Genomic DNA, 24,146 nt, shown 5'->3' on the forward strand with positions numbered 1-24,146 from the left:
GGACCCATAGAGTGTCTCCTGATTGGAAGAAGAAGATACGGCTGGAAGGTGGAGAAGATACGGTGGGAGGTGAGGAGGAAGTCAGAAGTAAAATTTCGGATGAGGGATAAATGGAGTGGAAAATCTGTGAAGAGCCAGGCATACATCTGGGAAGACAACAGCAGAGGTGAGATCCACAAGCACAAGGCATGCTCTGAGAGATGAGCGTAGGTAGACAAACAAGAACAGAACCGAGGTATGAAATTGCTAGGACTAGTGCAGTGGCTTAAGGGGTTGTCGGCAGTCCAGGCTGTTGGGAGAATTAACTGACGCAATGTGAAGGAATCTGGCTTGGAGCTTTATGGTAGTCTCCCAATCCTTCCATTTTTTCCTCCCCCTTTCCCTTCCCTGCCCATTTCCTATGGAATAGAGAGGGTCAACTGCTTATAAAGCTGCTAAAAATCTATCTGACCCAACTACAGTGCTTTCCAATGGTGAGTCATTAAGTCAGTGATATTGCTAAATAGGGATGCTCTAAATTCACACATTGCCAGATGTCCCTTCTGTTCAGAATGATCTGATGTTCATTTGTGCACATTTTGAATTTTTTTCAACTGATCTCTTCCATAACGATCTATTTCGGGGATAGAAATCAAAGTTCGGTTAATTTTTTGACTCAGGAAACCTACCTGTTAAGGAGATGGAAGTTAACATGATTTTAAATCCCTACCACATTTTCCGAAGCTCAGTTCATACTGTGAAAAAGCAGAACTGAGTTGTGTGATTGAAGTTGGCCCAAACGGTATATTTTGCCCTATTTCTAGCTTGCATGCAATCATTCATATCTATGTCATGCTATTGGCCTTCTGTCATTAATTCATCCCCTGTCTTCCCCTAGGACTGTAAGTTACCCAAGACCTGAGAGTCTTTCTCTTAGAAGGTAGCACCAAGTTTCTTTAATTTAATCACCAATAAACAGTTCTCATTGGGATGAGCCTCTCTCGTTACTCAGGCAAGGGGACACCCATGGGACAGCTCTACTCCATCACTGGGAAGGTGCTTGGGAACTTACATGGTGGCCACTAGACAGTAGAGGGGGAAGTGACCAGATATTTATAGCACAGGCTCCAATTCCTTCCAAACCCCACACACACCTCCAAGGCATTGGAGACGGATGGCCCTAGGTCCCAGGGCCAGTTCTGAAACACTAGCAATTTATTTTATCTAGCCAGTGTCCCCACTTGTAATGGGGGGGGGGGGAGGTAATAATGACAACTATTCAGAATTTTGCGAGGATTAATTAAGACAGCTCATAAAAGTGCCCATCACATAATAGTTACCCACTAAGTGGTGAGTGCAGACATAATGGTTAATATTTATGGAGCATTTAATATACTCCAGGCACAGCAATAAGTGTTTTTTATGGGCCTTAATTTTTTTTTTTTTTTTTTTTGTTCTTCTCGACAGCCCTAAGAACTAAATGCTATTGTATTCATTTTATTGGCAAGGAGACAGGACTGTGGTGAACCTCCGGGACCTACCGAGGGTCGCACCGTTGGTGAAAGCCCATGAGGTGTTTCTTTAAATATATCTTCAGTAGACACACAGAAACCGTGCTATTTGTAAGTGGTTTCGAACTTCACGGAGAAAGTCGCCAGATGATGATTATTAATAAGAGGGCGATTTATATTCTATATGAGCGAAGCAACCTTAACTTGGATTCTAGAAGACAGTGGTGTTCTTCAGAATCTATTTTTCTAGAGCCTATTCATTCCAATTTTCGTCAGTTGCAGCTAAGTATCAAAGTAACGTCATGATGTGCACGGTAGAATTCAACCCTGAGAAGGGTAGAGGTGGCTTGGCGGGATAAATGCCCGGACACGGTTTGGGACTGAAATCTCTATTGGGGTTATGACAGAATCATTGACTGTCATCCAAAAATAGTCATTACTTGCATACAGCAGTGGCATTCAATCTCAGACTAAATTTCTAGTGTTTCTTCTCAGCTTGCTTCTCGAGAGATTACACTTAATGATGAGACAAACGTGGTGAGTGTTTTTCTGTGTGTGTGTTGTTTTGTGTTTTGTTTTTTGTTTTTAAGGAAAACTCTTTTACCCTACCCGAATGGGGTCTGTACCACAGACCAAGAAGGAGACAGCGCGTCGAATAGAAGAGGGAGAACATCCTATGACAAATGTGAAGTTGAATGAGAGTAAAGTGGAATAAATGTGACGAAAAATAGCCTGAGCTGAGGGATTAGGGGAAGAGAGCGTCTTCCTCGTCTGGATGTTTGAGGACGTTAAGTATTATCATTAATTGCGTTCCTATAATGTACTGGCTACCAGGGCCTTAATGTCCACTTTAAGCACCGTCTCAAGCTAGAGCAATTGAAAGATAATAAGAGGAAAATGAGTAATGAATCCTTTTTATTGTGCACCATTGAAACAGTCTGTGTTTAGACTGGTAATAAAAATGAGTGATGAAGGCAGACATTTAACATAGGAATTGGTTCAAGCAAGGAACGTATTTTCTATTAAAAAAAAAAAAAAACACCTCGCAAATAATTTAGGTGATGGAGAAATTCCTTGCTTGGAAACTTTCTGCTTTGTGTGGTTTTTATAAGCCTAGGTAAGGTGTTTTCATTGTTTCTTTCTTTTTCTTTTTTTTTTTTTTTCCTTCTTTTTGTGGCTTGAAACATTGGCAAGGAGTATAACGGTAGCTGAGGAACACAGGACTTTGTTAATTTGTCAGGTCCATAGACCTCTGGGCAGACACAGGAGCATTAGGAAGAATCACGTTTGTAAAACACGCAGCATTTCTTACGTATCAGGGACACCACTAAGGTGCATATCTCTTATTCAGATATGCTAACAGTAGCCTTATCAAGACCCCGAAATCATGAATCCCAAAATGTATCAGCTCTTCCTCCTTGTGTGCATTTTTCCTACAAGAAAATGAATCTGATTTACTGTTTTCTTACCCATCACAGTGTAAGAGTCTGAACCCTGGGATGGCTATTTTTTTTTTTTTTTTTATAATTTCCGTGTCTCATACCCCAAACACAATCTGTATAGCAGCCAAGCAAGAGGAGAACTTAATCCTCATTTCAGGGATCAGTAAATTAAGGCTTGGGGAAGCCTAATGACTTGTCCACTAATAAGTGATGGAGCCTGGAATTTAAAGCTGAGTTGGGTGACCAGCCTGGAGGCTATGCCTCCCCCCGTAGGGTTCCTCCCTCCATGTCCCCTTGCTGGGAAGCGATCTGTCAGGGGTGTACCGGTGGGGTGTAGAAAGCTCTCCGGCCATAGATGCAATGCACTTCACGTTGGCCTTTGCCACAGGAAAGCAGATGTGATGGCAGGGGGAAAACAGTGATTCCTTACCACCCCCACGTTGCTCCCGCCTTAAGACCATGTATGCAACGCCCTTGAATCCCCTGTGCTTCTTGGAATATTTAGCAACTGCTGGGGGACAAGACAGGGTGGTTGTAGGAGATTCTGGTCAAGGGTTGCATTATTTTTGAAACCAAAGAAGCAGGTAGCAGATGCTTTAAACCAATAGTTAAAAAAAAAAAAAAAAAAGGATTCCCACTTCAAAGCAAAAGTCAAAACAAAACAAAACAAAAAACTGCTCGCTTTTTTTGGGCACGTAAGCACGTTGGAACCCAGAGGATCCCGAAGCCCCTCAAACATCTCCTACACACTGCGTGTGACTCCCTCGCGTGCTGGAAATGCCCCTCCCTCCGGGGATCCCTGTAACGTGCCAAATAGGGCTGTGCCGTAACTGGAAATGACATAGGACTGCTTCTGGGGACAATGAAATCATCCGGGACACCCAAAGGCTAACCCTGAAAGGAGATAAGGAGGGGAGTGTCATCGAAGGAATTTAAGAAGCAGCCGCAGAAAACCAGAACCCTCGATCCGGCGGAGCTGGCTCGTTAACTGTCGGGAGGAGAGCCTCGGGACTGTCTGGGGACCGAGCGTCGTGAGTGCCACACGTCCGGGAACCACCCTGTGCGGCAGCTGGTTGGATCAGTACCCCGCTTCGTGTGCATCTGGTGATTGTGTCGCTCATCGACTTTTGCTCACCAGTCCCCCTGCCCGGGGAGTGACAGCAGCTCCATTTTCTTACCCAGATTTTGTAAAAGAAACATGTTTGGGTTCACACACACGGGTTTGGTTTTCTACCGGAGGCTCTGCCCCGGGAAGGGTTCCTTGCACTACTGGGCTAGGGGGCAGCCCGGGCTGTGCCCAGGCTGTGGGGGGGACGCCGTGGGCAATTGAGAAGGTCACAGCTGAGCGCATCTGGTGGTGGGGAGCCCGGCCTGAGATTCAAAACTTGTTGCAGGAAGTTCCACAAGTCCAAACGGTGCTATTGGACCGGAGAGGATTTGGTATCATGACACAAGGTGAAGAAAGATATGGGTCTTTTCCTGTGCTCTCGGAGTGAAGTTGAATCATGCTGTGTAGACAGCCGGCTCTGCTGTGGGGCCATCCACTGGGGGGGGGGGGGGGGGGACTCCGGTATTAAAATACCCCGCTCAACAAACAAGTCAGATGACTTCCAGGTAAGATGAATGGAAGGTCCAGGACCTCAGTGGGCTGGTCAAGGTATGTGCAAGCTTCCCCGTCCCCGGGCTCCGTCCTCCACGGGCTTGCGAGACTTCCACGGGTCCTGCTCCACGGCCGGAGGAAGAAGGGGTAGAGAAGCGGGGTCCATAATCCGAGGTCCCCTCCGTGCCAGAACACGGATCATTTGCTTTAACATTTTGTAAGTGGTTATACAGTTATGTCGCTGAGAATGTACAATTGCTTTCACTGCCAACCTTACTCTAAGCGTTCATACTCCTAACTCGCTCTGAATCTCTCGTTTCACTCCCTTTGTACCCTTATTGTAGTTCATCACCTCGGGAGTGGGTTAGGGAGATACTTGGCTATCACAACAGCCTGTGTTTCCGTGCAATGCGGTCACTTTTTTAAGCAGGGAGGAGGGAGTTGCAGACCCGTGACTTAAACTCCAGATTCTCAAGTAGTGGCCTCCAAAACTGTGTATTGCGTCACAACCCTGCCTGTAAAAAGGAAATGAATAAGAAAGAATTGAGTCTACACTCTTTATTAAGTGCACGATGATTGTTAGGCATGATTTATAGAATTGTTTCTACACTAACATATTATATTTCTACTACTAATATGTTACTATTACTAATAAATTAGATATAGTATAAGACGACAAAAGGGGGGAGAAGAATTTAAAGAATGAGAGAAAAATAAATTTAACTGGAAGCTCGGCACACCTGGCTAGCTCAGTCGGTTAAGAGTCTGACTTTGACTCAGGTCATGATCTCGCAGTCTGTGAGTTCAAACCCCGCGTCGGGCTCTGTGCTCACAGCTCAGAGGCTGGATTCTGCTCCGGATTCTGCGTCTCCCTTTCTCTCTGCTCCTACCCCGCTTGCGCTCTCTCTCTCTCTCTCTCTCTCTCTCTCTCTCTCAAAAATAAATAAACGTTAAGAAAAGAAGCTCTCAATTTTCCTCCCATACACCATTAAAAAAAATTTTTTTAATGTTTATTTTTATTTTTGAGAGAGAGACAGAGCATGAGAGGAGGAGGGGCAGAGAGAGAGGGAGACACAGAATCCGAAGCAGGCTCCATGGTCCGAGCTGTCAGCACAGAGCCCAACATGGGCTCAAACTCACGAACTGTGAGATCATGACCTGAAGTCGGACGCTTAACCGACTGAGCCACCCAGGCGCCCCCTCCCATAGCCATTTTTTAAGAAGATTTTATTTTTTTAAGTCATCGCTACACCCAATGTGGGGCTTGAACTCACAACCCCAAGGTGAAGAGTCCTGTGCTCCACGGACCGAGCCAGCCAGGGGTCCCTCCCACACACCATTATATTGTGCCCACCACCCTATGTTTTGGAAAGCATTGATCTAATGAAAAAGAAAGACAATTTGGTAAAAACGTTCCTGGTGAAAAGAATGGCTTTTTTTTTTTTTTAACTGTATTTATTGCAAATAAATATAGGACCCGAGAAAGCATAACTGCTCTCTAAGAAGCCGGCTACAGCATTTCTGTCCTAAGGTATATGCAGCCCTGCAATGTTGCTACAAGTTGATTTTCTCCAGGAGACAGAAGTGTCTTAGATTACACAGGCTTTGTCCTCAATGGCTTCCCTGGGATGGGGTTGGGGGCACAGGTTTAGCCGTGTGTCAACCGCGGTGGCCTCACACCAGCCGTTTCTAAGGAGACTCTGCCAGTGTTTAAATGCAGGCCTCCCTTTTCTCCCCGGATCTGTCTCTGCTTAATTGAACTCCCGTTGGCTCTGTTCCAGCACAGGTCTGTTTCACCTACTGATAGATAGTCTTCGGTTTTCTAGTTTTAGAGCTAAATGAGCCCCTGGAATGAGCCATTGTTCATCTTAACTGTGTCCTGAGCATCAGGCAATCGAGGTGACTACACAGCAAATTGGCAGAGTTCGGCACGTCAGAAACCCAGCTATGGAATGGCTTTTCCCAGAGTCACTGGGGAACCTTGTTTGAAGGTTTAAGAAAAAAACCTGGGGCTTTACTCTAGCTTCCAGCTGAAGTTTGGAAGTTCCAAAGGATGGTGAGAGTAAACTCAACAGGTAAATATTCCTTCACCGGGATGAATGAGAAAAAACTCAGCACTAAAGAGGTCTACACATCTATCTATCCATAGATAATCTAGGAAACCAGAAACGTGTTTGATGCACGTCTCTGAGCTTATATAGCCCCCGAAATCAAAGTAACCAAGTTTCGAGAGCCAAGGTGTCCACGGATAATCAAAACCTAGCCCCAGATCGATAAGGAGTAAAGTCCACAGACTGGGTTGGGTCTCTCCAGGAAAGTGAATTAACATCAGGATAGTTACACAAAAACAGAAATTTTAGAAAATATAAATGTGGGGTGTGCTGCTTATGTTTTTTCGGTTTTGCTTTTGTTTTTTAATTTTAGAGGGATAGACCACCTTAGCCGTGAGCCAACATTTCACAAATGGAGCCCAGATAGGAAAAGTAACTCACTTCAGGTTACATGCTAGTTGCTACTCGAGCAAAGACGACAGTACCCAGGCTCCTGACTCCCTGACCCGTGTGTCCCTGATTTCCGAAATGCTGTTACAGTTCATACAAGACGAGAAAAGATCCTTTTTCCTTCTGTCACGACAGCTCAGCCCCTCCCAAAGGCAAAAGTTCATTTGTGTTTTTTTTTAAAGCCTTGGTGACAGGTAACCCTGACTTCCGGGCAACAAAGTAAGTCATGATCTGGACACCCAAAGAGGAGGTTTGCTACTTTTATAGGCATTTTGAAGGTGTCAGTAGCTTCTTCGGATTTGCATATGCCGCATGCGTTGTCAATAAATTCACGTTTTCCTTTGTGCATTCATTCCCCCGTCTGAGAGGCTCTGGTCTGGACTCTGAGAATATTCGAAAGAGAATGTGACGCAGTCTGTGATAGGTCAGTTCGTCACAAACCTTAGTGTGAAATGCCCTGCCTCATAGCATAGGGATACCTTCCTTTACTTTAGCAAAATGTTTTAGAACTCAATGTCTTAAACTTCAAATAATAATATGGTTGACAATGAAACACAAACCTCCTTCCATCCCAGAGGCCCGGTTTCTGTCCTCAACAATTCCTTGCGTACCTTCCAGATATCATCTGGAGACACACATCCATGGAGCTCTTTTTTATTTTTTTAATACAGAGGAGGACATATAGATCATATTAATCTGCATCTTGATTTTTATACTTGGCAGGGAACCTGGGCGATCTTTCTGTATGAGTACATACTTCTCTACTAATTTCCTCCTGGCTGTGGAGTATTCCACGGAGATGATATACTATAAATTTTTAACCAGCCCCCTATTATGGACATCGATGTTATTTTCTGGGTTTTTTGTTTTCGTTTGGCTTGTTTAGTTTGGTTTTTGCCTTTGCAAACAACGTAGCAATTACACTTTGGATATGTCCTTATGTGCATTTTCAGCATCCTTTAGACTACTTTTCTAGAACTGAAATCGCTGGGTCGTAGGGTCTCCAATTTCGTTAGATATTAGCAACACTCTGAGGTAACACGAAACGAGCACCTCTAAGGATGCGGTGCTAGTTTCCAGCCCCATCCACAGAGTGTGCGAGGCTGGTTTCCCAAACCCTTGCTAGCACCGGGTTCTGTTAAGATTTGGGACAAAATTCGGGTCTCAGGCCCACTCGCACTTCTTAATGCTCAGTGAGTGTGGGCATCTGTCCAGGTCGATACTCTATGTATGCTGATTTTTATTGTAACTACCCCCCTTTTCCATTTTCTTCTTAAAATTTATCTATTAAAAAAAAACCCTTCATATGTTTTTTTTTGACGCAATCTTTATCTCATGTGTTCCAAAGATTTCTGTTTGTCGTCTGCCTTTGGTATATCTTACTATACTGAAGTTGAAAAGATCTATAGATCCATCTATAAATAGAGATGTAGGGGCGCCTGGGTGGCGCAGTCGGTTAAGCGTCCGACTTCAGCCAGGTCACGATCTCGCGGTCCGGGAGTTCGAGCCCCGCGTCAGGCTCTGGGCTGGTGGCTCAGAGCCTGGAGCCTGTTTCCGATTCTGTCTCCCTCTCTCTCTGCCCCTCCCCCGTTCATGCTCTGTCTCTCTCTGTCCCAAAAATAAATAAACGTTAAAAAAAAAAAATTAAAAATAGAGATGTAGATCTCCATATCTATGTCTGTGTGTATATATACATCTATATATGTTATGCACATGACAGAGAAAGGTAGAGTTTAAATCATTTTCCTTCTGACTTCTGAGATTCTAAGGTTTGGCTCTTGCCTTGAAAGCACTTTTTCCACTCCACACTGTGAAATAAATTTGCCCATATATTCCCCTTGTGCTTTTATGGTTTCATTTTCTCAAATTCAAATGTTTGATTCCGACCTCTACTTCAGCTTAGAACGTAGAAGGACATGAAGAACTTCATTCACATGGAAATAGCAAGAAAAACCCAGACATATAAAAATCACACTTTCCCATGAGGCTAACAAAGACCAGGCACAAAGAAAGTCTTAATGAACCGAATTGCAGAGAAATGAGCCCCAGGCTGGCCAAGGGAGCCAGGACAGCTGTGTTCCTGGGGAAGACTTTCTGGGCTGGTGTGGCAGGGTCCTGGGAGGACCCTGCAGAGAGGAGAAGACATCGCCTGAGCTTTGGGGGTACTGGAGGCTCCAGAACCTACTGTGGACGTGTCCCAGCTGCAAAAATAAATTGGCCCAGCCACTCTCACATTTCTACCCCTGCCCTCAAACCCTGGCAATAAAAAAAAAAAAAAAAAAAAAAGAATTGGAAAGAACGGGCTAACATGCAGAGCAAGATGGCAGAGACCTCGAGCTTTCCCACAGGGCTCAGTTCCAGGGCTCCCGTGGGTTGAATCCAAAAGTAAATGAAAAATATTACAAATGGAAGCCCATCAGCTCAAACGTCAATAATCTCCAAAAGTCAGCGGTAGTGTGGGGGTTTGAAGGACCTCATCCTCATCTAATTAAAACTTCAGCGGAGACCCAGGTCGATCCGACTCTAGAAGGAATCTGAATGGTGAGCCCTTCTCCTTGGTTCATGGAAGAGGACAGCCTACATTGTCTAAGAAATAAAATCAAGACATTATTGCGTGTCTGGCTTCATTGTCTTTGCAGGTCTTAGATACAATACGAAAAATCACGAGGCATGCAAACAGACAGAAGACACTGACCAGTACTCAAGGAAAACCAGCCAATACAAGCAGACCTGCAATTAACTCCAGTTATTGGAATTAGCGTCAAGAATTTTATTTCACCTTATTTTTTTAAGATTTTATTTTTATTTATTTTTATTTTTATTGTATTTTATTTGAGAGACAGAGTGTGTGTGTGCAAATACGAGACAGGGGCAGAAAGAGAGAGATTCTCAGGCAGGCTCAATGCCCAGCACAGAGCCCAGCTCAGGGCTTGGTACCATGACCCTGGGATCATGACCCAAGCCGAAATCAACAGTTGGTCGCTCAACTGCCACCCAGGAATCCCCTCTAAGCATCAAGAATTTTAAGACAGGGGCACCTGGCTGGTTCAGTCAGTGAAGCATTTGACTCTTGATCTCGGGGTTGTGAGTTCAAGCCCCACATTGGGTGTAGAGATTACTTAAAAATAAAATGTTAAAAAAAAGAGTTTAAAAACAATTATTTATTTTGAACATGTAGAGAGAGGTGAATACAGTGGGTAAGAGATAGGGGTGTTTCAGGAGGGAAAAGGAACTCTTACAAAGGACAAAATGAAAATTCCAGGACTGAACTGTAATGCCTGAATCAAAATACTAGATGATACTAACAGCGTTTGAATCTTCAAAAGAAACTATTCGTGAACTTGACACAGGTTTATGCAAATTATCTGGCTAAGTCAGAAATTTAAAAAAAAAAAAGAATTTCAGGGCGCCTGGGTGACTCAGTTAAGTGTCCGACTTTGGCTCAAGTCATGATCTCACAGTCTGTGGGTTTGAGCCTCACATTGGGCTCTGTGCTGAAGAGCCTGGAGCCTGCTTCTGATTCTGTGTCTCCCTCGCTCTCTGCCCCTCCCCCACGCATGCTCTCTCTCTCTCTCTCTCTCTCTCTCTCTCAGGAATAAATAAAAATTTAAAAATATCAAATTAAAAAGAGAGATTTTCAAAACTGGAAGTGTGGACAGCAGGCATGAAGACTGACTTGAGAAAACAATGTGAGCCAGAAGACCGTAAGGAGTAACTTTAAAATGCTAAAAGAAAAAGTGCTACCAACCGCAAATTCTATACACAGTGAAACTATCACAGGCAACAAAGGGGGGGACCAGATGGAAAAGAAACAAAGTCACAAGTGTGGCAATCCAAGTGGGGAGTGACAGGTGTCCAATTCTGAGGGCACGCAAAGATGTCTGGTCCCCAGAGTTCTTGTTGTCATTTATGCTGGGACTGTGTCCTAACTGATAAGAAGCCATTGTTCTTCTTTCTCTGGGGTAGTTGATGACCAGTCACTGATGTATTTCCCCGATTCTTCTTTCTTTCTTTCTTTCTTTCTTTCTTTCTTTCTTTCTTTCTCTCTCTCTCTCTCTTTCTTTCTTTCTTTCTTTTTCTCCTCTCCTCTCCTCTCCTCTCCTCCCCTCCTTCCTTCCTTCCTTCTTTCTTTCTTTCTTTCTTTTCTTTCTTTCCTTCCTTTCTTTTCCCTTTTTTTCTTCCTTTCTCTCTTTCCTTCCTACTTTCTTCCTTAGGATTAAAGATGACAAGCCATCATTTAAGGTAAGAGAAAATTTCTATTCCTTGCAACCTGAAAGAGAAAAATTAGTATAATTTCTTGATGAGATGCTTTCTCATCTAAGTTTCTGGTACATTCACAAATATTTTATATTAAAGCAAAGGGAAGGAGCCAGCAGAGAAAAAAAGAACACAGGGCTGTTTCCAAGGTCCCAGGGTCCCCCCAGGCAATGGTTTCCTTATTATACATGAGGACGAAACGTCTTTCAATTAAAATTATGTAAATTTTCACAACTGCTCTTCAGAGAGAATGCAATACTACCCATTGGTTTACAAAAAAATGAAAACAGAGAACAGAAGTGCCTGGCTGGCTCTGTCAGTGGAGCGTGCAACTCTTGATCTCGGGGTTGTGAGTTCAAGCCCCATTTGGGGTGTAAAATAAAATAGAATTTTCCTTAAAAATTACTTAAAATACTTAAAATTACTTAAAAATAAAATCTTTAGGGGCACCTGGGTGCTCAGCGGGTTAAGCATCAGACTCTTGGTTTTCGGCTCAGGTCATGATCTCACGGTTCATGAGATCGAGCCCAGCATCGGGCTCTGGGCTGACAGCCCCAGGCTTACTTGGGATTCTCTGTCTCCCTCTCTTTCTGCCTCTCTCTCATGCTCCGTCCCTCTCACATAAATAAATACACGTTTAAAATGCAATACAATATGATCAAATACAATAAGGAAAATCTTTAAAGAGAGAGAGAACAGATCATTGGCTTTGATGAGACAGTCCAAATTTTTAACGAAAAATAGAGACAAGTGTCGAGGGGAAAGTCTACATCCATCCATCAGGGGAGGAATAGAAAAGAATTTTTCACTGGTTTCTGCATTCTAAGCCAAAATGAATTGATGAGAGTCTTTTCTAATTACCATAATTGTAATAAACTCTCCCCTGGTAGTGATCATCTAGCAGTGTGTTTTATCTACAGCTTATATTCAACAAACAGCAGGTTAGCTATTACTGGGAACACTTATTGTAGGAAACGTTACCCACCAGTGCCTCCACCATGGTGAAATGTCATCAGGTATTTTTAGGACAATGTTTCTTTTTAAAATATTGTTTGGACTCCACCCTCTGCCAAGAGCTGGCTCAAAAATGGATGCCCTGCCACCAGCTGTTAAATCTTCATTTCGCATACACTTGGAAGGGCTTCCTAGTACCAACTTAGTAAAGAAATTAGCAGGATTCATAAAATTTGGTTCTGACAAACTACCACCAGTAGTTTTCAGCATTTATCAACGACTGTAGCTCAGAATTCTTCTGAAAAGCCTAAACTGCTCTTTAAGGGGCTTGTGAACTTCACAACAATTTCCAAAGGGAGTTCTGTCCCTAGTACATGATCACTCTAGGTGTGTCATTATATCAGGAAGGTTCTGACAACAAATGACACAAATCCGACTCACGTGGCTTAAACCATAAGGGTATTCACTGTTCCATGTAACAGCAAGTCCAGGGTCATGGTGGCCCCACTTCTTTGGGTCTGTCTTGACTCTTCTGCCCCCCACGTTTATGTCTCTCAAGGTTGCAAAGTAGGTGAAGCCTTTCCAGGCATTACATTTGGACACAGGCATGTCTAGAAAAGCCTTGTGACTTGCCAGTGCATAACCCAATCATCAGCAAGGAGAATTGGACTTCTGTAGACAATCTAGAACCTACCATCTACAGCTATGGATGGGCCAGCCTTGGTTCTCATGCTTGGCTGTGGAGAGGAGAACATATCCCTCAACAAATTCTGAGCTCCGTCAGGAAGGAGGAGGGATGAATGGATGTTAGGTGACTTAGGAAATTCTGCCCGAGTTAGAGTTTTCAATTGCTGGTATTGTCAGCTTTTAACCACAAATTACAGTCTCCTTAGTTATGGTATTATGAATTTAATTTGTTGTGTATTGTTTTGCTAAGCCTACAATCTTTTTCAACAGTGTTTTGGACTGCAAACTTCCCATATCTCAATTTACAGACACCTTGGGGACCAAGAATGAATTATCCATGGCCCGTTGCCAAAGCAGATAGATCCACAGTCCTCCCCACCGTCATCGGTACCCTCAACTGGCTTCTCCAGTGACTATCGCTGTTACCAGAGGTTTGCTTATAAAAAGAGGAAAAAGAAACGATAAGCTACGTGTGTTTATGTGGTATGTTATTCTGCTGACATGGACTTTGCTCAGAAAGGTTGGGGAGTCTCTGCTTCAGGTAGGAACCCCACGTTAGCCTCTTTCCATTCTTCTGTTCCACAGTGAATAGAAGAAAGGACTCTGTATCTTAGGATCATACATGTTTATCTCAGTCTTAGGGGGTGGGGACCCAAGGTCTCCTCATTAGTCTTCTATCTGGAAACGGCAGAAACAAGATCACCTTCTCCACTTCTTGGATAAAGCTCAGGGACTACAAATACAACTACTCTTGCTGGAGTAATTCCAAGTTAATTACTATCATTAGGCGTTAAATGAAAACATTGGTGCTTCAAGCGATACATGCTTCAAAGTTCAGGCCCTCATCACCTCGCCCTTAGATTATCACAACTGCTTCCTGCTTGATCTCTCCGGCCCCGCCAATTCATCTTACACGCTATTCCCAAGGAAAATTTCAAAAACACAAATCGGATCATGTCTGTTCTCTGCTTAAGGTCCTTACAATGACATCTATAAGTGCTTTAGACCATCTGACTACTAGAACATGGTGCTGTTGGGTAGGTGGCTCATAGCAGAAATTTACTTCTCACAGTTCTAGAGGCTGGAGGCCCAAGATCTAGGAACCAGTAGATTCGGTGTCTCATGAGACCCATCTTCTTGCTGGGTCCTCACATGGTGGAAAGGGTGAGGGAGCCTCTTGGGGTCTCCTGTATAAGGGCACTAATCCATCCATGAGGGCTCACTTCCCAAAGGCCTCACCTCCCAATACCACCACACTGGGGGTTAGGATTTCAACATATGGATTTGACGGGGGGTGGGGGTGGTAACTGGAGGTAACTGGTATTTGGTAACATTCAGTCCACAGATAGAGATAAATGGGCACACTGAGTATTCATGTTCTGGCCTCTGCCTGTCTTTCCAGCTTCGTTTCTTGCCTTATTTCCAGCAAAATTTCACAGGGAACTGGCAGCTGACAGCACCATTCTTTCAGTGTCTAGAACATACCAGATGCTTCCAAAGTGCACGAGTTGCTCTAGAGACCAGGAATGTTCTTTCTCCCTTATCTTCAGTTACATTCCCATTTATGCTTGAAAATGCAATCTAAGCACCACATTCTCTTTTAAAAAGAAATCTGCCTTTACTTTCCTAGGAAAAATTAGTTACCTATCCTTGGTGCAGTGCTAGTGATGTTTAAGACTGTGGACCTCAGAACCGAACCATCCAGGCTCAGATTCAAAGTTCACCTCCACTATACAGGCTATGTGGCCTTGTCAAGCAGTGTGCAGAATTGGAGATTTTATCCTACTTATCGGCCATCAACCTTGCCTGTTAGTGTTTCATAGATGCGGGTAGAAGACATGACTCCTGGGTCAGAGACAAAAGCAGTAGATTGAGCTTCATGGTAGCTTGTGTTGATGCCCCATGACCCCCCCAGTTTCACGATGGCCATGCAAAGGGCCCACGATGATGTCTGGGTATGCAGCGGGTTGCATTGCAGGAGAGGATCAGTGAGCTTGGGAGAATCATCACTTTTATAATAAGTGGGAAAAAAAAAACTTCTCTTATCCAGGAGGAGATGGTACCTTATCTCTCAAGGATTCTTGCTGCAAACACAGCCCTAGGGAATCGGCCCGGGAAAAGAGGGCCTTGAGTTCTTGACCCCTCCAGCAAGATCATTTAGGAGTGCTCAGGGTCCACGGTGGGCCGTCTCTCCCAAAAGCCTGGTACTCGCTACTTGACCTCTTTGTACCTCACTTTTCTTGTCTCAAGTTGGGGAAAGAGTGGTACCTGCATCATAGGGACATTGTAAGGGTTGAAAGACTTACTGAGTGTCCAGCTCTTAGACCAGCTCCCAGCCCAGAAGAAGTGGTCAGTCAGAACTTGTTATCAGTATTAATAAATCTTCAACCTTCCCCCTTCCCACTATCCACATGATTTATTTATGGCTTCATCTCACCTCGCGGTAGGTATTTGCTGACACATTTTCCTTGTTCACTGGTCTAAGTGCTTTTTTGAGCCAATTCATCTTTGGAACCCAGAGGCCGGTCCAGGGTGGGTAATTATTCCATTTGTTGAACAAAGGACTGAATGAATAGTCCTTCTATATATCAAACGCCGTGATCTCTGTAGCATCCTCTCTATACGTTTGATCAAATTTGAAGACTCTAAACTCTTCAATCCTTTTTGGGGTCAGGGAAGGGGGAGGACATTTGCTCTTTTATTTAACTCTTCCTTCTTTTTTTTTTTTTAATTTATTTATTTTGAGAGAGAGAGAGCACACAAGCACCAGTGGGGTGGCGGGGGCAGAGAGAGAGGGAGAGAGGATCCCAAGCAGCCTCCATGCTGTCAGCACGGAGCCTAATGTGGGGATCAAACTCACGAACTGTGGGATCATGACCTGAGCCACGATCAAGAGTCGGATGCCTAACCGACTGAGCCACCCTGGTGCCCCTCTGTACCTCCTTTTGCTAACAAAATGACATAGCATGGCAATTGTGCCACCCACAGAAGAAGATTAAATGGTTCCTCCAATCACTAAATGATGTCCCCCTTTTACTGTTCCCCGGACCCATCTTCTGTTATCCTCACCGAGTTGTAGGAAATCACGGCCAGAGGTATTTCAGTCACTCCTGATGTCCAAAGAGAAAGGACAAATCTAGTTTCCGTTGTTACTGTTCCAAGTCAGAACACAGAACATCTGGGGACAGGGGGCAGATGGGCCATTGTTTCATCAACCACCACTCAGAGGCCAACCCATGGAAGCTGTTCTTTGGGCGCCGGCTGGGTCCTGACCCAACACCTACCACAGGGTCCGCCTTATGACTGCCACTCGATAAATAAAGGTGTGTGTGAATAAATTAGTAAAGGGAAAAGTCAACCCAAACTCTCTAACACGGTCATATTTTCACACACCTGACAGAAAATCATCACCTAGTATTTTCTTCTGAAATAAAATGGGTTCTCACTGGATGACTGCCCTACAATAATATCGGGTCCTTTTAGCGGAGTTTCCCGAGATTACGGTCCTTCGTGCACAAATTGTTCAGACTGCACGAGACTCGCTGGAAAAAGACTTTCCTGCCATTTGGTGCCACGCACTGTTTTGTTAGCTAAAAAGTGTAGCTTTTTCATCGCTACATGCATTACTGGTCTCTGGTGTATCATAAACAGCAGAAGCCCCTCTCGCAGAAACACAAGAACCGAGAAAGGCGCAGGGCCCTGCGGGTGAGACCGATTGACTACAGGTCTGAGCTTTCCTTAGGTTTCACAACAGGACCTGTGTTTCTTCCACCAACGTCCACCCAGAAAGGGGTTTAACCCGCAGCCGCTGCCAGTATTGGCTCACGCCTGACCACACACACCTGCCTGGCTGGCCGGTGATCTGCAGAATTCTTCTCAGAGGGGAGGCTAAGACTCTAAAAAGACATGATGAATGGAAAAGGTAGTTCAACAAGGCTACGACATTCAAGAGTGGACGTTCTAGTCCCGGTTCTTACTCCACCTGACCTCGTTATATATTGTGTTCGTCAGGGTTCTCCAAGTAAACAGAACCAATAAGAGATGATACAGAGATAGAGGTGGGGATTGGGTTGGAGATGGGATAGAAAAAGAGAGGCACTTAGCATAAGGGATTGGGTTACAGGATTACAGGAGCTGAGAAGTCTCACAGTCTGCCCTCTATGTGAGTCTAAAGGTCTGAAAACAGGAGCACTGATGGTGTAAATCCAAGTCCAAGGGCAGAAGACGGGAGTCCCAGCTCCGCACACAGGCAGGAAACAAACAGCAGATTTCCTTCTCCCACCTTTCTGTTCTATTCAGGCTTTGAACAGACTGGATGATGCCCACTCATGCAAGTCCGTTGATACAAATACTAATCTCGTCCAGAAACACTCTCAGAGATACACCCAGAAATAATGTTTCCTCTGGACACCCTGTGGGTCAGTTGAGCTGATACGTAAAATTAACCATCATAGATGTGTATGGTTTTTTCCATGTGGGTATAACATATCATGCATGTTAATATACGCATAATGTGCACATATACATATATCTATACAGATATAAAATATATGCATGCATATGTAAAAAGAAACATTCTTTAAAAAATAAAGAAGCAGCTACTTAGCTTAAGCAATCACAGAATATTATAACTATAAAAGACTTATTAGCTTTCAGATCAAGACATGTGATTTACATCCAAAATCACATGCCCAGTCTAAAGCACTTGCCACACGCCAGACCATGATTTCCCTCTTTTTGAAAAAAAATTTTTTTCAATGTTTATTTGTTTTTGAGAGGGAAAGGAGAGACAGAGCACTAGCAAGAAAGGGGCAGAGAGAGAGGGAGACACAGAATCCGAAGCAGGTTCTAGGCTCTGAGCTGTCAGCACAGAGCTCGACACGGGGCTCCAACTCACAAGCCGTGAGATCATGACCTGAGTGGAAGTTGGAGGCTTAACTGACTGAGCCACCCAGATGCCCCCGGACCATGATTTCTCTTCTGTGCTCCTCGGTATTAACTTTTCCATGGAACCATTTGCATCTGAAAGAGCCCATATAAAGAACTCAAGTTCATTTTCCAAAAAATAGTCATGTACAGTATCCAGCAAGCACCAGCCATTTAGAGGGGTGCCTGGGTAGCTCAGTTGGTTAGGCATCTGACTCTCTTTTGTTTCTTTTCTTTTCTTTTCTTTTTTTTTTTTTTTTTGAGTGTCTGACTCTGGATCTCAGCTCAGGCTGTGATCTCACAGTTTATGGGATCGCGCCCGGCATCGGGCTCTGTGCTGACAGCGTGGAGTCCGCTTGGGATTCTCTTGCTCTCCATCTCTCCCCTGCTTGGTGCACATGCTATCTCCCTGTCTCTGTCTCTCAAAATAAATAAATAAACAAAAACAAAAGTACCAGCTATTTAGAGAGCTCACAAGTTCAGCCTTGGAGATGAGAAGCATGTCAAGAAGTTGCTAGCTGCTCGCCAACCCTGCTGCCCTCTTCTTGGGCCTGTAGGACACGGCATTTCCACGCCTCCTGTGCAGTGAGGTGCAGACCACATGGCTAAGTTTTGGGAAAGGGCACCGGCCTAAGTGACATCTTCCACCATCGGCTTGGGCCACCCCACATCATGCAGCGTCTTCCACAGCCTCCGTCTTCCCCGTCCGTGTGGCCGTGGGGGCAGGGGGCTCGGAGACAGGGACCCGCAGAATGGACAGAGATATACCAGGAGAGCTGCCTGACCTGCAACGAAGTATATCTGAGCAAAAAGGGAAAGGGGATTCTGTTACGCCATCGTGGTGTTAGAGCTGTTTGAGACACAAGTGGATCGGATTCTGTCATTACACCACCAGGTCCCCTGGGTCCATCCCAAAGGTCCCCTGCAGCTTCTTACTCAGGGCTCCGGGTCTCTGTCAACCTTAGGGCTTTCTTGGGCCACGGGGGATCGCTTGCCTTCATATGGAGTGGGCAGGAAGTGCTCAACAGGAAGTGCTGTTGAGTGTTAATGCCTCAACAGTAAGGGATGGGGGTTGGTGGGTAGACAGCTCTGCCTCCTTCCCTCTCTGGGGGAGGAGCTGTAAGGTACCTCTGCATATCCGGTCAGAGTTCTCATGCAGACATGAGCCCCGGACACTCATAGGTCCTTCCACTGCTGCAGACGTTGTTAGTTTTCCTTCTTCCCACCTTGGTTCTCCATCCCCTCACCGCGTTCCTGAGATCCCTTCCCGAGGAAACTAGTTCCACTCAAATCATGCCTCAGAGCCCGACTTTGGGGGAAGGCCAAACTAATACAAGGCAGCTAGCGCCAATTTCCTTTGTAGGAAGAACACAGTTGAATGAGTAGAGAATGTGGCAAAAAAAAGTTCTTAGGATTTGAAAAAATATATAATTCATTGGCAAGTTGGCTAACACACAGCATGTACAGTGTGCTCTTGGTTTTGGGGGTAGATTCCCATCAGTCCGTGGATACAAACTGATACACTACTCTATTGGGTTTTAGTCTATCCCAAATACTTGAAACACTAAAATAAAACTATTCCAAGATCGGGAAGACTTCCAATTTACTTAGCACACTCCATGAGAGATCAGAGAGTTTCTTGTTTTTATTTTGTTATCTCTGGAGTCTAGAATGATGCTTGGCACAAAAAGCTTTCAATAAATGTCTACTGGATTAAAAAAACGAATAAACAAAGGATGTGACACCCACACTGGATCAGAGCCGGAGCGTAGCTAGTATGAAGCAAAGGTCGGTGTTTAATGACAAGTATTTCATGAAGATCAGTCTTCTGTGATAAATGCATATGTATCTGATCTATTTTATTCCTTTATTCCTTGTATCAAGACCCTGCTTTTCCATAACAAATCGAATGTTCCAGAAACAGAAGGGAGGTTTCCCATGGGCAAGATGCAACTCATGCCCGGAGTGAGAACAGTCCCTTTTCCACAATATGCCCTCGTAAATTGTTCACATATTTCATTTGTCAAGAAAATGGTTGAGAGCATTTCACGATGCTGTAACCTAGATTTTATCCCTGTGGCCAACGTGTGATCTTCTATGATGGGGTCACATGCCTGCCATTCAACAGAGGCCATGGACCCATTGTCAAAAAGCTTATGGCCAAAATGTCACTGACATTTAATACCCCGAAATCTTCAGAGGCACTGAAATCAGGCTTTTCATTGTCTCCCTCAAGTCCAGACAAGATCTTCATGATTTACGTTCATGGTCCTGCCTCTTGAGGGCTTATGGAGAGTTGAGAGCCATCGAAGTAGCTGTCGAGGCATAACTCCATGAACACTTAAGTGTAGCTGCCACCCTTCTGGTTATTGGTGATCTCAGATGTCACTTGGTTGAGCAACATTGGAACTGGTCCTCCGAAAGGCACATCGGTTGCGTTGGCGAACTGGCTTCCCAGGTGCAGGGCTCCACGCCAGTCATGCGTTTCAAACCCTCACCTCTCCTCCTGCCGAGGGCGACGTACACCCAGAGTCTTGCCCGGCCCCCATTCCAGCCTTCTTGTGCCACAATGTACCATCCCATTTTCAGGTGGTGTCTACCATTCCCTTCCCAGAAAAAATTAGCTTCTTGGCATAAATGTAAAGGTAGCAATCCATAGGAACAAGAGAGGGGAATCAGAGGGCCTTGGTCGGAGCGGACATCCATTCAAAGTGAACTAAATGGAACCAAGGAGAATATGCCATTGATTGTGTATCTTTACAGCTGGCTTTTTACTGTTTCGGGATAAACGAAACCCACTGCCACAACCCTGAAGAAACAAGAGGAAACAGTAATTGCTCTCTTACCTAATCAGGTCAGAACACGTGATGCGCTGGGGCGCCTGGTGGCTCAGTCGGTGAAGCGTCGGACTCCGGCTCAGGTCATGATCTCGAGCTTCGTGAGTTCGAGCCCCTCATCGGGCTCTGTGCTGACAGCTCAGAGCCTGGAGCCCGGTTCAGATTCTGTGTCTCCCTCTCTCTCTGCCCCTCCCCCCGTGGCGCTCTGTCTCTCAAAAATGAATAAATGTTAAAAAAAATTTTTTTTGAAAGAAAATGAGGTGTGCTTAGTAATTAAGCATGTGGAGCTCACTGATAGTATCAGGCAGAATCTTCTATGCGGACTGCTCACCAGCAAGAATTAGAACATAGCACCCCAGCAGCATGGGGGCAGGAGAAGGTGGGAAGGGGCTGATCGCAGAGAAATGCCGGTGGGCTGAGAGCCTAAACACAGGAGCCTAACACAGGAATATATTCGACACAGACATTTGTCGAATGTCGAGGAGCCTAAACACAGGAATATATTCGACACAGACATTTAAAGGTAGAGGACAAGTCAATCTTTAATGTCGCCTTTCATCAAAAATGCCTTATACGGGGGTGCCTGGGTTGGCTCAGTCAGTTAAGGGTCCCGATGTCGGTTTGGGCTCAGATCATGATCTCAACAGTTTGTGAGACGGGGCTCCGAGACCGGCTCTACACTAACAGCGTGGAACCTGCTTGGGATTCTCTCTCTCCCTTTTCTCTGCCCCTCCCCTGCTCACCTACTCTCTCTAAATAAAGAAATAAATAAACAGAAAAATAATACAATTACGTTTACATCACAACTTGGTGTATGTAGCTGACAGAGGTGAAATGCCAGAAATTAATGGTCTCCAGGATAAGAAAAAAAAGAATAGCATTTAAAAAAAATTTTTTTTAATATTTATTTATTCTTGAGAGAGAGGGACAGACAGAGCTCGAGTGGGAGAGGGGCAGAGAGTGAGGGAGACACAGAATCCGAAGCAGGCTCCAGGCTCCGAGCTGTCAGCACAGAGCCCAACGCGGGGCTCGAACTCACGAACCGCGAGATCGTGACCTGAGCCGGAGTCGGACGCTTAACTGACCGAGCCTAAACCTCTTTGCTTAAAAATTACCCAGCAGAAAGAAAGGACTATCTTAAAAGTACACTCTAAGCCCTGGCATACAGGCAAGAGCACGGGGCTGGGAGGGCAGGAGGCCTGGACGAATCGAGTCAGATGAACAAGACAATCCCTTTTAGATAGGAGCGTATGAGGAATTCTAACGGTGTATGCCTCCCGTTAAAGAATGCGTTCCTTAGAATGGTTTTGCCAGCTTTCACTCCATATATGATCATGTGCAGCATTTCCTTTAAAAACTAAAATTAGAATTTAAAGAGAAGGCTTAGGGTGGGAATCAAACGTCTACGTAAACCAGTAAACAATTCTGAAGTGATGTTATCGGGTACGGAGCAGGTTGTTTACATAAGCAAATTACATTTTGAAACCCCTGTGTAACTAACTATGACCAGGGCAGCCTGCCAAATAACCAGCCAGAGTGTCGGTAAAGCAAAAAAAAAAAAAAAAAAAGCTCTGTACAAATTCCAGAGACATCCTGATACAAATTAGACATGTTATACAGTTGACTATCTGTTGGGGTGGATTGCTTTCGAAACTTGGGAAGATACAGCCTTGCCTTGAAAAACTCTTGACAATGTAGCAAACGGGAGGCACGGCTGGAGCGGAGCCTGAAAGTTGACCCGTTTCTTTTCACCTTCCTTCTGCCTCCTTTCTGCTTGAGAACACCTCCTCCCATGCCCATCGCCAGCCCCTGAGGAGGTGGAGGGAACCGGAGAGAAAGAGGGGGGAAGTGCGGAGAAGGACGCTTGAGAGGCTGGCGAAGTGGAGGGCGGAAGGGGGAATTGATTGAAAAGAGCGATTTAGAACGGAGAGGAGAAGGTCAAGACTGCCACGGGGACACCAAAATACCGAAGGCAAGACCACAGCCAACGTGGGTTTCGTGGGGTTTGGTTCGCAGATGTTTTTGCCTAAAAATAGAGCAGAGGTGTGCATAGGAGTGCCGGGATGGGGTCAAGGCAAGAACATGGCCAACAAACCTCTCCCTGCAGCTCATCCTCTTGGTCTGAGGACTCTATAGTCCAGAGCCCCGAGTTGTACCAGGTGGCAGTTTTATTATTTATTATTATTTTTATTTATTTACTTTTTTAGTTTTTAACTATTTATTCCTTTTTGAGAGACAGAGACAGAGAGTGAGCCGGGAGGGGAAGAGAGAGAGAGGAGACAAAGAATCCAAAGCAGGCTCCAGGCTCTGAGCTGTCGGCACACAGCCCGACGTGGGGCTCAAACTCATAAACCGTGAGATCATGACCTGAGCCCAAGTGGGACGCTTCACCGATGGAGCCACCCAGGTACCCCTACTTATTATTATGTTTAGAGAGACTGCACACAAGTGAGAGAGAGGGAAAGAGAGGGAGAATCCCAAGCAGACTCCCCACTCAGCACGGAGCCCGATGTGGAGCTCGATCCCACGACCCTGGGATCATGACCCGAGCTGATATCAAGAGTCAGTCACTGAACCCACTGAACCGCCCAGGCGCCCCCCTCCCCCAAGCTGGCATTTTTAATTCCTGGGTTCTTGTGGGGCCTTTACAGGAAGGTATAACAATAACTGAAAATCCCAGGGTTTCCCTCAGCAGACCCCGTCTGAAAGGCACCTGTTTTGTACCCTTTATCAAACACAGAAATGCACTTCTGTTCCACGAGAGCTCTCTGCAGGGGAGTGGCCAGGGGGGTGGGGGTTGCTGAGCCTAGAACACCCACTTATGGGCACACTTGCTTTCTCAAACAACATCCTCACATCTTCTCAGAAACCTCCTCCTTTTTAATGGGAGTTAAACATGATTTCTTTTCCTCACTTCACCTTGACCCGCAGCAAACTTCGTTCAGCACCAGTGGTAAGTTTCAGTAAGTGCACGAAAACCCTCCCAGAAGCTCTTGAACGTGGCCCACGTGTCCTGTTTGACTTCCCGATCATTACTGGGAGGGTGTTTCCTTGCCTGAAGCTCTTTGTCGACTACGAAGCGGCGAAATCCTTCTCTCAGGCTCTGCCTTCCGCTCAAACGAGGAGGACCCTCTCTCAGTCCCAGAGCAATGTCACAAAATGGTTCGGGGTGGCGCTCACAGCTTCCGGAGACGAGACATGCTCTTCTCTTTCTTTTCCCAGTGAACTTGTTCTGTTAGTTCACCTTGGAAGAATTCCAACTTGGGGGCTCCTGGGTGGGGCAGTCGGCTGAGCGTCCGACTCTTGGTTTCGGCTCAGCTCATGACCTCATGGTTTGAGAGATCGAGCCCCACGTGGGGCTCTGCACTGACAGTGTGGAGCCTGCTTGGGATTCTCTCTCTCTCTCTCTCTCTCTCTCTCTCTCTCTCTCTCTCAAAATAAGAGAAGGCATT

This window comes from Leopardus geoffroyi, chromosome B4 (assembly GCF_018350155.1).
Source record: "Leopardus geoffroyi isolate Oge1 chromosome B4, O.geoffroyi_Oge1_pat1.0, whole genome shotgun sequence".
Classification (NCBI taxonomy): Eukaryota; Metazoa; Chordata; class Mammalia; order Carnivora; family Felidae; genus Leopardus; species Leopardus geoffroyi.